General features: G+C 53.7%; 1 protein-coding gene across 4 annotated transcripts in view; it reads left to right on the forward strand.

The window, feature by feature from the left end:
• The window catches only part of SRRM1 (serine and arginine repetitive matrix 1), a 165785-nt gene that overhangs the window by 58939 nt on the left and 94753 nt on the right, over positions 1–12093 (forward strand). The window lies entirely within an intron of this gene.

Below are 12093 nucleotides of genomic sequence, written 5' to 3' on the forward strand. Positions count from 1 at the left end.
CTGGATTATATAATTATCTTGCAACTTACTCTATCATAAATATGAAGTCTTGTAAGGTTTCAACATGCTCTTTTCTTCCTTGACACCAGACATAATCTACTTACCCAGGTGTCTGAGGAATTCCCTTCTTTCCTTCCAAATAAACAAGCAGGTGTGAGTCGGCATAATGAGCTATTTAGCTAAGGCCGGGGCCACACGGGGGACTAATGCGATCCTCGCATGACACTCTGCTCGCACTGGCAGGAGCAGAGTGTCATGCGAGTGTCACTGCAACTGAGGTTTGATCATGCGATCGGACCACAGCTGCTGGGGGCGGGCCGGCTCTGAAGAGGGGCGGGCCGGCTCTGAAGAGGGGCGGGCCGGCTCTGAAGAGGGGCGGGCCAGCGCCGTGGAGGGAAGGGAGGAATTTATCTCCCTCTCTCCTCCGTATCCGGCTATTGTCATTCTTGCCCTGCATTCGCGGTGTAACGCGAGTGCAGTGCGCTTTTTCTCTCGCCCCATAGACTTGAATGGGTGCAAGAGAAACAAGACTCACATTAGTCGCCGCAGGCTGCAATTGTTTTCTCGGTCCGATTAGGGCTGAGAAAATAATCGCTCATACATGTTGGCACATAGGCTAATATTGGTCCAAGTGGAATGCAATGTTTTTATCGCATTCCACTTACACGATTTTCATGCCGTGTGTGTTAGGCCTAACGGTTATTGTGGCAGTACAAGGGCTTGTTATAACGATGTGTGCGGTCCAAGTAAAAATCATTCAGCAAATTTGTCATTGTAATTCAACACTGCTGTTCAGATGAGTGTAAGTGGGAAAAAAAAAATTGCAGCATGTACTGTTCTTTTCCCTATATTTGGATGAGACTTGCCCATTCTAGTCTTGGGGTGTGCAAAAAAAAAACAAAAAACAGCCATACGGAACATTGATGTAGCATCAGATGTTTTTCAGATATATCGCCATTATTAACCATAAGAAACTGTATTAAAGTAGATTAAAATGTTTGTGTAATTACGGATGCCACACTGATATAAAAGCAGGCGCACAGATGGCACTACAATGAAAATTGTCCAAGTATTCTAGATGAAAGTCAGACTATTTCTCAGACTCCTCTGAACCCAGCCTATGGAACAAACCTTGTTGCTTTTATTTGACAGCTCATTCACTGGCATCTCATGCTTATGTATGCACCACTATATTATAGTTTTAAAAAGTGTAAATTAAATATTCATTTAAGGTCTAAGAAAGACGATGATAAAGGACAGCAAATTTTTTTTTTTCCTTTTTAAATATAGCTACACCTAAACTTTACAACCCATTTAATGCATTTTTCTTTATCGTTCCTATGGGAGACCCAGACAATGGGTGTTTAGCTTCTGCCTCCGGAGGACACACAAAGTACTACACTTAAAAGTGTAGCTCCTCCCTCTGAGCTTATACACACCCTGGAGAACCAGATCTAGCCAGTTTATCGCTTTGTGTTCAGGAGGCATACATCCACACATGCATTCTCATCTGATTTTTGATTTTTGGAAAGAGTTTGAAGAAAAGCGGGTCCAAATCTGGACCCCCGGCATGTTCCTTCTCACCCCACTGTGTCGGCGGTGCTGTTAAGGTTGATTCCAAGGCTGGAGCCTTACATGCCGTGCTCCTTCACCATCCCTCCTGGGCTCTGGCTTGAAGTGGGAGCCAGCACGGTTCTCCATGCTTGGCAGGAGACCGGTCTCCATCCGCAGCCCTTCAGGATCCTGCTGGACCGGAGCACTCATCCCCAGGGACTTGGAACCCTGCGTCTCAGCAAGCTAAGTACCTGAGACGTTTATATATTGGGGGTCCCTGTACTTTATTATGGTGGCAGTGTGCTGAGTGTGTTTTGTGACATTTCCGGCGGGTCCTCTGGCTGTCGCCTGAGAACCGCGCCGATGGTGCCTGCGCGCCGGCCGCACCGCTCAAATTTAGGCCCCGGCTTCGCCGGAGGCCTAGTTTCGGTCTCACTGCCCTCGCATGTCATTCATGCAGAGGGACAGCGTGGCTCCGCCCGGCGGCCGTTCTGCACAGGGGAGGGACACTCCTCACTGAGTACATGTCTCCTCCCCTGTAGGTCTCTATGACCCTCCAGATCCCGCTAACAGAGTAAGTCCCGCCCCCTCTCTTCGCTCCGGCGGCCATTTTCTCAGCGGTTTCCCTGCGATCACAGCGCTGGTCTGCAGCGTCCTTGCTGAGGTGCTTGGGGGTCCGGGCTTCGGGATCTGGAGGGCACACAACATCGCTCCAGCGGTCTGGTAAGCCACAACCTCTGGTTATGGACCTCTGTATATACTCTCTGGGGGTCATTCTGGCAGAGCCCCCACTCCAGCAGCATGTCTCACTCGAGGAGCAAGGCCCCAAAGCTGTATTCAGTATGCACTGCATGTAAGCTCCTACTGCCTGAACCGAGCACCTATCCACATTGTGATGCCTGCTCTAACCTGACGGTGCCTCAGCCTGGCGTCGCACCCCCAGTGGTCTCTCAGGCTGCTCCGGCTCCTGTGGCTGAACCCCGGCTTGGGTAGAATCCTTTTCTAGGTCTCTCTCCCAGTCTTTTGCCGACTCCATGGGACTTCTGTCCAAGACTTTGCTGAACATGCATCAGCCCCCTTCACAGGGTGCCTCTGCTGCTAGGGCTCTCTCTGGACCGGAGCTCACAGAGGATTCATCATCTGGTCCCAGACCCCGTCCTTCTAAGAAGAGACGCAGGGCTCCCTCTCCTTCCTCGTCCCGCGGCTCTGTTTCAGAAGCTGACTCGCAGGACGAGGAGGATGCCTTTACGGAGGGCTCGGAGGTTAACTCCATGTACCCCATTGATCTGTCCGAAAGTGACTCAGATGTTAGTGATTTGATTGCGTCCATTAATTCTGTACTGGACCTCAATCCGCCAGTATCATAGGAACAACCCTCTCTGGCAGAAAAGCACCAGTTTACCTCGCCTAAGAGGGCAAAGAGTGTGTTCTTTAACCACTCCAGTTTTCAGGCCGCTGTGACCAAGCCCAGGGCCTGTCCTGACAAACGCTTCCCAAAGCGTAGTTCTGATGACCGTTTTCCCTTTCAGGTGGTCAAGGAGTGGGCTCATTCCCCAAAGGTAGACCCCCCCCGGTGTCTAGACTCTCAGCCCGGACCGTTGTATCGGTGGCTGATGGCACCTCTCTTAAGGATTCCACTGACCGCCAGGTTGACCTTCTGGCCAAATCTGTATATGAGGCGGCAGGGGCCTCGTTCTCCCCGACTTTTGCAGCAGTGTGGGCTCTCAAAGCCATCTCTGCTTCTCTAGAGGAGATGCATTCCCTCGCCAGGGAATCTATGCCCGAAATGGTTACCTTAACTTCCCAAGCTTCAGCTTTTTCATCCTATGCCATGTCTGCCATGCTGGAGGCTTCTCACCGCACTGCGGTGGCTTCGGCTAATTCCCTTGCTATCCGCAGGATCTTGTGGCTTCGAGAGTGGAAGGCAGATGCTTCTTCAAAGAAGTACCTTGCTGGACTCCCTTTTGCTGGGTCCTGGCTGTTCGGTGAACAGCTGGATGAAATTATTAAGGAAGCTACTGGCGGGAAGAGTACTTTCATGCCACAAACCAAAACCAGGAAACCTGTCCAGGGCAGGAATCAGTCGAGGTTTCGTTCCTTTCGTTCCTCCAACTGGTCGTCCTCTAAGCCCTCGGCCTCGTCCACTAACTCCGCCAAGGACCAGAAATCCAACTGGCGCCCAAAAGCGCGTCCACAAAAGACCGCAGGAGGTGCTGCCGCCAAGGCAGCCTCCTCTTGACTATTTGTCCGCGCCAGCAACGTCCTTAGTCGGTGGCAGGCTCTCCCACTTTGGCGACGTGTGGTTTCAACACGTCTCCGATCAGTGGGTGCGGGATATCATCTCCCACGGCTACAGGATAGAATTCTCTTCCAGCCCGCCAAACAGATTTTCTTTGTCGCTCCATTGGGAGACCCAGACAATTGGGTGTATAGCTTCTGCCTCCGGAGGCCACACAAAGTATTACACTTAAAAGTGTAAAGCCCCTCCCCTTCTGCCTATACACCCCCCGTGCATCACGGGCTCCTCAGTTTTTATGCTTTGTGCGAAGGAGGCACACATGCACGCATAGCTCCACATCTTAGTCAGCAGCAGCTGCTGATTATGTCGGATGGAAGAAAAGAGGGCCCATAACAGGGCCCCCAGCATGCTCCCTTCTCACCCCACTCTTGTCGGCGGTGTTGTTAAGGTTGAGGTACCCATTGCGGGTACAGAGGCAGGAGCCACATGCTGTTTTCCTTCCCCATCCCTTAATGGGCTCTGGGTGAAGTGGGATCCTATTCGGTCTCCAGGCACATGAGACCGTGCTCCCTCCGCAGCCCCTGGGGAATCTGCTGACAGGAGCCGAGTATCGACAGGGACAAGGCCCTGCTACTGTGAGGTACTCTGTGTCCCTGTGGGGACCGCGCATAGAGCGCTGATGCCACACACACTGCAGCACTGCTGGGTGTGTTAGTGCGCCGGGGAGTAATGCCACTGACAGCCGCGCCGGCCGCGCTGTGAGGTACTCTGTGTCCCCGTGGGAACCGCGCATGGAGCGCTGGTGGCCATATACACTTCAGCACTGCTGGGTGTGTTTGTGCGCCGGGGACTACCGCGCCGACCGCGCTTATATGCCGGCCGCGCTTATTACTTTAGTCCCCGGCTTTTGCGGCCTAGTATCGCATATTCCCGCCCCCAGGCCTGCCAGTCAGGGGAAGGGCGGGACGCTGCACAGGACGTTAGTGCTGAGGGTTGGAGCATACTTGTATCCTCCTCCCCTCTCATACAGCACAGTGGGGCACCAGATTCCCGCACTTTCTAGGGCACGCCCACGGCCCCCTCCTCTCCACAGAACGCCGGCAGCCATTCCTGTCAGCACTTCTAACGCTGGAGAGGAGAGACAACAGGCTCTGGGAGGCCCATGCAGGGATTCTGGTGATCACACAACCGCTTTGAGCGGTCGGTAAGCAGCACCTGAGGTGCTGGCCCCACTGAGTGCAGAAGTGTACATATATATATATGCTTATATGCTATACATTTACACTGTACTGTCGTACTGTTGATTTTTGGCTATATACCCTCCTGGATTGTACTCAGAGGAGACAACAGCATGTCGTCTGCAAATAGAAAGGGTGCCAAAGCACAGGCTTACTTTGCAACCTGTACCTCATGTGCGGCTATACTACCGGCTGGTTCCACGGACCCTCATTGTGTGCAATGCTCGGCCCCTGTGGCACTTACTCAGCCGGAGCCTCTGCTACGGGTGGCCCAGGTAGAACCACCTGCTACCACTGTCCAGGTGACAGGGACGGAGTTTGCAGTGTTTGCTGACAAACTGTCTGAGACTATGGATAAATGGTCTGCTAGGATACTAGAAGCCTTACAGTCCAGACCGGTGACTCAGGCCCCGGGCACTGTTCAATCATTGACCCCAGGCCCCCCTCAATTGGAGCTGCAGAGTGCTCCTGGGATGACCCATGGGTACCAGGGTGAGGTCTCTGACATGGACCGCAGTCCCAGGCCGCCTAAGCGGGGGCGCTGGGAAATTCCCTCGACTTCATCACACTGTTCAGGGTCTCAGCAGGAAGACTCTCTGGATGATGAAGCGGAGTTAGCAGATCAGGATTCTGATCCTGAGACCGCGCTTAACCTGGATACACCTGATGGTGACGCCATAGTGAATGACCTTATAGCAACCATCAATCAGGTGTTGGATATTTCTCCACCAGCTCCTACAATTGAGGAGTCAGCTTCTCAGCAGGAGAAATTCCGTTTCAGGTCTCCCAAGCGTCCATTGAGTATGTTTCTGGATCACTCTGACTTCAGAGAGGCAGTCCAGAAACACCGAGCTTGTCCAGATAAGCGTTTTTCCAAGCGCCTTAAGGATACACGTTATCCCTTCCCCCCTGATGTTGTCAAGGGCTGGACTCAGTGTCCTAAGGTGGATCCTCCTGTCTCCAGACTGGCGGCTAGATCCATAGTTGCAGTGGAAGATGGGGCTTCACTCAAAGATGCCACTGACAGACAGATGGAGCTCTGGTTGAAATCCATCTATGAAGCTATCGGCGCGTCTTTTGCTCCAGCATTCGCAGCCGTATGGGCACTCCAAGCTATCTCAGCTTGTCATGCGCAGATTAATGCAGTCACACGTACATCTGCTCCGCAAGTGGTGTCCTTAACCTCTCAGGCGTCGGCGTTTGCGTCCTACGCCATTAATGCGGTCCTGGACTCTACGAGCCGTACAGCGGTAGCATCCGCCAATTCGGTGGCAGTCCGCAGGGCCATGTGGTTACGTGAATGGAAGGCAGACTCCGCTTCCAAAAAGTTCTTAACCGGTTTGCCATTTTCTGGCGATCGCCTGTTTGGTGAACGATTGGATGAAATCATTAAACAATCCAAGGGAAAGGACTCTTCCTTACCCCAGTCCAAACCAAACAGACCTCAACCACGCAAGGTACAATCGAGGTTTCGGTCCTTTCGGCCCACGGGAAGGTCTCAGTTCTCCTCGTCCAAAAAGCCTCAAAAGGATCAGAGGAACTCCGATGCATGGCGGTCTAAGTAACGTCCTAAAAAGACCGCCGGAGGAACCGCTCCCAAGGCGGCCTCCTCATGACTTTCTGCCTCCTCACACCGCATCCTCGGTCGGTGGCAGGCTTTCCCGCTTTTGCGACGCCTGGCTGCCACAGGTAAAAGACCGATGGGTGAGAGACATTCTATCCCACGGTTACAGGATAGAGTTCAGCTCTCGTCCTCCGACTCGTTTTTTCAGAACATCCCCGCCCCCCGAGAGAGCCGATGCTCTTCTTCTTCAGGCGGTGTGCACTCTGAAGGCGGAAGGGGTGGTGATCCCTGTGCCTCTTCAGCAACAGGGTCACGGTTTTTACTCCAACTTGTTTGTGGTACCGAAAAAGGACGGATCCTTCCGTCCTGTTCTGGACCTAAAACTGCTCAACAAACACGTAAAAACCAGGCGGTTCCGGATGGAATCGCTCCGCTCCCTCATCGCCTCAATGTCCAAAGGAGATTTCCTAGCATCAATCGACATCAAAGATGCTTATCTCCACGTACCAATTGCACCAGAGCATCAGCGCTTCCTGCGTTTCGCCATAGGAGACGAACATCTTCAGTTCGTGGCACTACCTTTCGGCCTGGCGACAGCCCCACGGGTCTTCACCAAGGTCATGGCTGCAGTGGTAGCAGTCCTACACTCTCAGGGACACTCGGTGATCCCTTACTTAGACGATCTGCTTGTCAAGGCACCCACTCAAGTGGCATGCCAACACAGCCTGAACATTGCTCTGGAGACTCTCCAGAGTTTCGGGTGGATCATCAATTTTCCAAAGTCAAATCTGACACCGGCCCAATCACTGACATATCTTGGCATGGAGTTTCATACTCTTCCAGCGATAGTGAAGCTTCCGCTGGACAAACAGCGTTCACTACAGACAGGGGTGCGATCTCTCCTTCAAGGCCAGTCACACCCTCTGAGGCGCCTCATGCACTTCCTAGGGAAGATGGTAGCAGCAATGGAGGCAGTTCCTTCTGCGCAGTTTCATCTGCGTCCTCTTCAATGGGACATTCTCCGAAAATGGGACAGGAAGTCGACGTCCCTCGACAGGAACGTCTCCCTTTCACGGGCAGCCAAGGCTTCCCTTCAGTGGTGGCTTCTCCCCACTTCTCTGTCGGGGGGGAAATCCTTCCTTCCCCCATCATGGGCTGTGGTCACGACGGACGCGAGCCTGTCAGGGTGGGGAGCGGTTTTTCTCCACCACAGGGCTCAGGGAACCTGGACTCCGACAGAGTCCTCCCTTCAGATCAATGTTCTGGAGATAAGGGCAGTGTATCTTGCCCTAAAGGCGTTCCAGCCGTGGCTGGAAGGCCAGCAAATCCGAATTCAGTCGGGCAACTCCACAGCGGTGGCATACATCAACCACCAAGGGGGAACACGCAGTCGGCAAGCCTTCCAGGAAGTCCGGCGGATTCTTATGTGGGTGGAAGCCACGGCCTCCACCATATCCGCAGTTCACATCCCGGGCGTAGAAAACTGGGAAGCAGACTTTCTCAGTCGCCAGGGCATGGACGCAGGGGAATGGTCCCTTCACCCGGACGTGTTTCAGGAGATCTGTTGCCGCTGGGGCATGCCGGACGTCGACCTAATGGCGTCACGGCACAACAACAAGGTCCCAACATTCATGGCACGGTCTCAAGATCACAGAGCTCTGGCGGCAGACGCCTTAGTTCAGGATTGGTCGCAGTTTCAGCTCCCTTATGTGTTTCCTCCTCTGGCACTGTTGCCCAGAGTGTTACGCAAGATCAGGTCCGACTGTCGCCGCGCCATCCTCGTCGCGCCAGACTGGCCGAGGAGGTCGTGGTACCCAGATCTGTGGCATCTCACGGTGGGTCAACCGTGGCCACTACCAGATCGACCAGACTTGCTGTCTCAAGGGCCGTTTTTCCATCTGAATTCTGCGGCCCTCAACCTGACTGTGTGGCCATTGAGTCCTGGATCCTAGCGTCTTCAGGGTTATCTCAAGAGGTCATTGCCACTATGAGACAGGCTAGGAAACCAACGTCCGCCAAGATCTACCACAGGACGTGGAGGATATTCCTATCTTGGTGCTCTGATCAGGGTTTTTCTCCCTGGCCATTTGCCTTGCCCACTTTTCTTTCCTTCCTTCAATCAGGATTGGAAAAAGGGTTGTCGCTCGGCTCTCTTAAGGGACAAGTCTCAGCGCTCTCTGTGTTTTTTTCAGAAGCGCCTGGCCAGACTTCCACAGGTACGCACGTTCCTGCAGGGGGTTTGTCACATAGTCCCTCCTTACAAGCGGCCGTTAGAACCCTGGGATCTGAACAGGGTGCTGATGGCTCTTCAGAAACCACCTTTCGAGCCAATGAAGGATATTTCTCTTTCACGCCTTTCACAGAAAGTGGTTTTCCTAGTAGCAGTCACATCACTTCGGAGAGTGTCTGAGCTAGCAGCGCTGTCATGCAAAGCCCCTTTTCTGGTGTTTCACCAGGACAAGGTGGTTCTGCGTCCGGTTCCGGAATTTCTACCTAAGGTGGTATCCCCCTTTCATCTCAATCAGGATATCTCCTTACCCTCTTTTTGTCCTCATCCAGTTCACCAGTGTGAAAAGGATCTGCACTTGTTAGATCTGGTGAGAGCACTCAGACTCTACATTTCTCGTACGGCGCCCCTGCGCCGTTCGGATGCACTCTTTGTCCTTGTCGCTGGCCAGCGTAAAGGGTCACAGGCGTCGAAATCAACCCTGGGTCGGTGGATCAAGGAACCAATTCTCGAAGCTTATCGATCTTCTGGGCTTCCGGTTCCCTCTGGGCTGAAAGCCCATTCTACCAGAGCCGTGGGTGCGTCCTGGGCTTTGCGGCACCAGGCTACGGCTCAGCAGGTGTGTGAGGCGGCTACCTGGTCGAGCCTGCACACTTTCACGAAACACTATCAGGTGCATACCTATGCTTCGGCGGATGCCAGCCTAGGTAGGCAAGTCCTTCAGGCGGCGGTTGCCCACCTGTAGGAAAGGGCCGTGGTACGGCTCTATTACGAGGTATTATTTTACCCACCCAGGGACTGCTTTTGGACGTCCCAATTGTCTGGGTCTCCCAATGGAGCGACAAAGAAGGGAATTTTGTTTACTTACCGTAAATTCCTTTTCTTCTAGCTCCAATTGGGAGACCCAGCACCCGCCCCTGTTCCCTTCGGGCTGTTGTTCTTTGTGTACACATGTTGTTAATGTTGAATGGTTTCAGTTCTCCGAAATTCCTTCGGATTGAATTTACTTTAAACCAATTTATAACTTTTACTCCTTCTTGCTTTTGCACCAAAACTGAGGAGCCCGTGATGCACGGGGGGTGTATAGGCAGAAGGGGAGGGGCTTTACACTTTTAAGTGTAATACTTTGTGTGGCCTCCGGAGGCAGAAGCTATACACCCAATTGTCTGGGTCTCCCAATTGGAGCTAGAAGAAAAGGAATTTACGGTAAGTAAACAAAATTCCCTTCTTTTCTGTCAACTCCCCCCTGCTCCAAGGTCGCCGCCTTCTCTCAGGCTGTGCCATCCTTGCAGGCCAACGGAGTAATTGTTCCGGTTCCCGCCCGGGAACGGTTCAGAGGTTTCTACTCAAATCTCTTCCTAGTCCCCAAAAAGGACGGTTCCTTCCGGCCCATCCTGGATCTCAAGCTTCTCAACAAGCATGTTCTGGTGCGGCATTTTCGCATGGAGTCTCTGCGATCAGTCATTGCCTCAATGACCCAAGGGGATTTCCTGACATCCATCGACATCAGAGATGCCTATCTGCATGTGCCAATTGCAGTTTCACACCAGCGTTGGCTACGTTTTGCAATTGGAGAGGAACATTTCCAATTCGTGGCTCTCCCCTTCGGGTTAGCCACGGCCCCTCGGGTATTCACCAAGGTCATGGCAGCAGTGGTTGCGGTTCTGCACCTCCAGGGGTTGGCAGTGATACATTACCTGGACGACCTTCTAGTCAGGGCTTCATCCAGCGCAGACTGTCAGCGGAGTGTCTCGCTCACTCTCGCCATTCTAGCCCAATTCGGGTGGCTTGTCAATCTGCCCAAATCCACTCTGACTCCTACCCAGAGTCTCGCGTACCTAGGGATGCAGTTCGAGACTCTGCCGGCACTTGTGAAATTGCCCTTAATAAAACAGCAGTCCCTCCAACTGGCGGTGCGCTCTCTGCTGAGGCCCCGCCGTTATTCCATCAGGCACCTGATGCAGGTGCTGGGTCAGATGGTGGCGTCAATGGAGGCTGTTCCATCTGCGCCCCCTGCAGCTGGACATTCTCCGCTGTTGGGACAAGCGGCCTTCCTCCTTGCACAGGTTAGTGGCTCTGTCGCCACAGACCAGGAGCTCTCTTCAGTGGTGGCCTCGGCCCCTCTCTCTGTCTCAGGGGCGCTCCTTCCTGGCCCCGTCCTGGGTGATTCTCACCACGGATGCCAGTCTATCCGGCTGGGGAGCGGTATGTCTCCACCACCGAGCGCAGGGCACTTGGACTCCGTCCGAGTCAGCTCTCTCGATCAATGTGCTGGAAACCAGAGCCGTGCTTCTGGCTCTCCTAGCTTTTCACCACCTATTGGCGGGCAAGCACATTCGAGTCCAGTCAGACAACGCGACAGCGGTTGCCTACATCAATCACCAAGGCGGGACACGCAGCCGCCTGGCAATGTTGGAGGTACAACGCATCCTTCAATGGGTGGAGGACTCCAAGTCCACCATTTCCGCAGTCCACATTCCAGGCGTGGAAAACTGGGAGGCAGATTATCTCAGCCGCCAAACCGTGGACAGTGGCGAGTGGTCCCTGCACCCGGCAGTGTTTCAGTCAATCTGCCGCAAGTGGGGCACTCCGGACGTGGACCTTATGGCATCCCGTCACAACAACAAGGTTCTGGTTTACGTGGCTCGCTCCCACGATCCTCAGGCCTTCGCCGCGGACGCTCTGGTTCAAGACTGGTCCCAGTTTCGTCTGTCCTACGTGTTTCCCCCTCTAGCTCTCTTGCCCAGAGTTCTGCGCAAGATCAGACTGGAGGGCCGTCGAGTCATCCTCATTTCACCGGACTGGCCCAGGCGAGCTTGGTACCCAGACCTGCTCCATCTGTCCGTAGAGGTGCTGTGGCATCTTCCGGACCGTCCAGACCTTCTCTCACAAGGTCCGTTTTTCCGCCCGAATTCTGCGGCTCTCAGATTGACGGCGTGGCTCTTGAGTCCTGGATCTTGACGGCTTCTGGTATCCCTCCTGAAGTCATCTCCACTATGACTCGGGCCCGTAAGTCTTCCTCTGCCAAGATCTATCACAGGACTTGGAAAATTTTCCTGTCCTGGTGTCGCTCTTCCGGCCATCCTCCCTGGCCTTTTTCCTTGCCGACCCTTCTGTCCGTCCGGTCTGCAGCTGGGACTGTCCCTCAACTCTCTCAAGGGACAAGTCTCGGCTCTGTCAGTGCTTTTCCAGCGGCGTATCGCCCGGCTGGCTCAGGTCCGCACCTTCATGCAGGGCGCATCTCACATCATTCCGCCTTACCGGCGGCCCT

This window comes from Anomaloglossus baeobatrachus, chromosome 2 (genome assembly GCF_048569485.1).
Source record: "Anomaloglossus baeobatrachus isolate aAnoBae1 chromosome 2, aAnoBae1.hap1, whole genome shotgun sequence".
NCBI lineage: Eukaryota > Metazoa > Chordata > Amphibia > Anura > Aromobatidae > Anomaloglossus > Anomaloglossus baeobatrachus.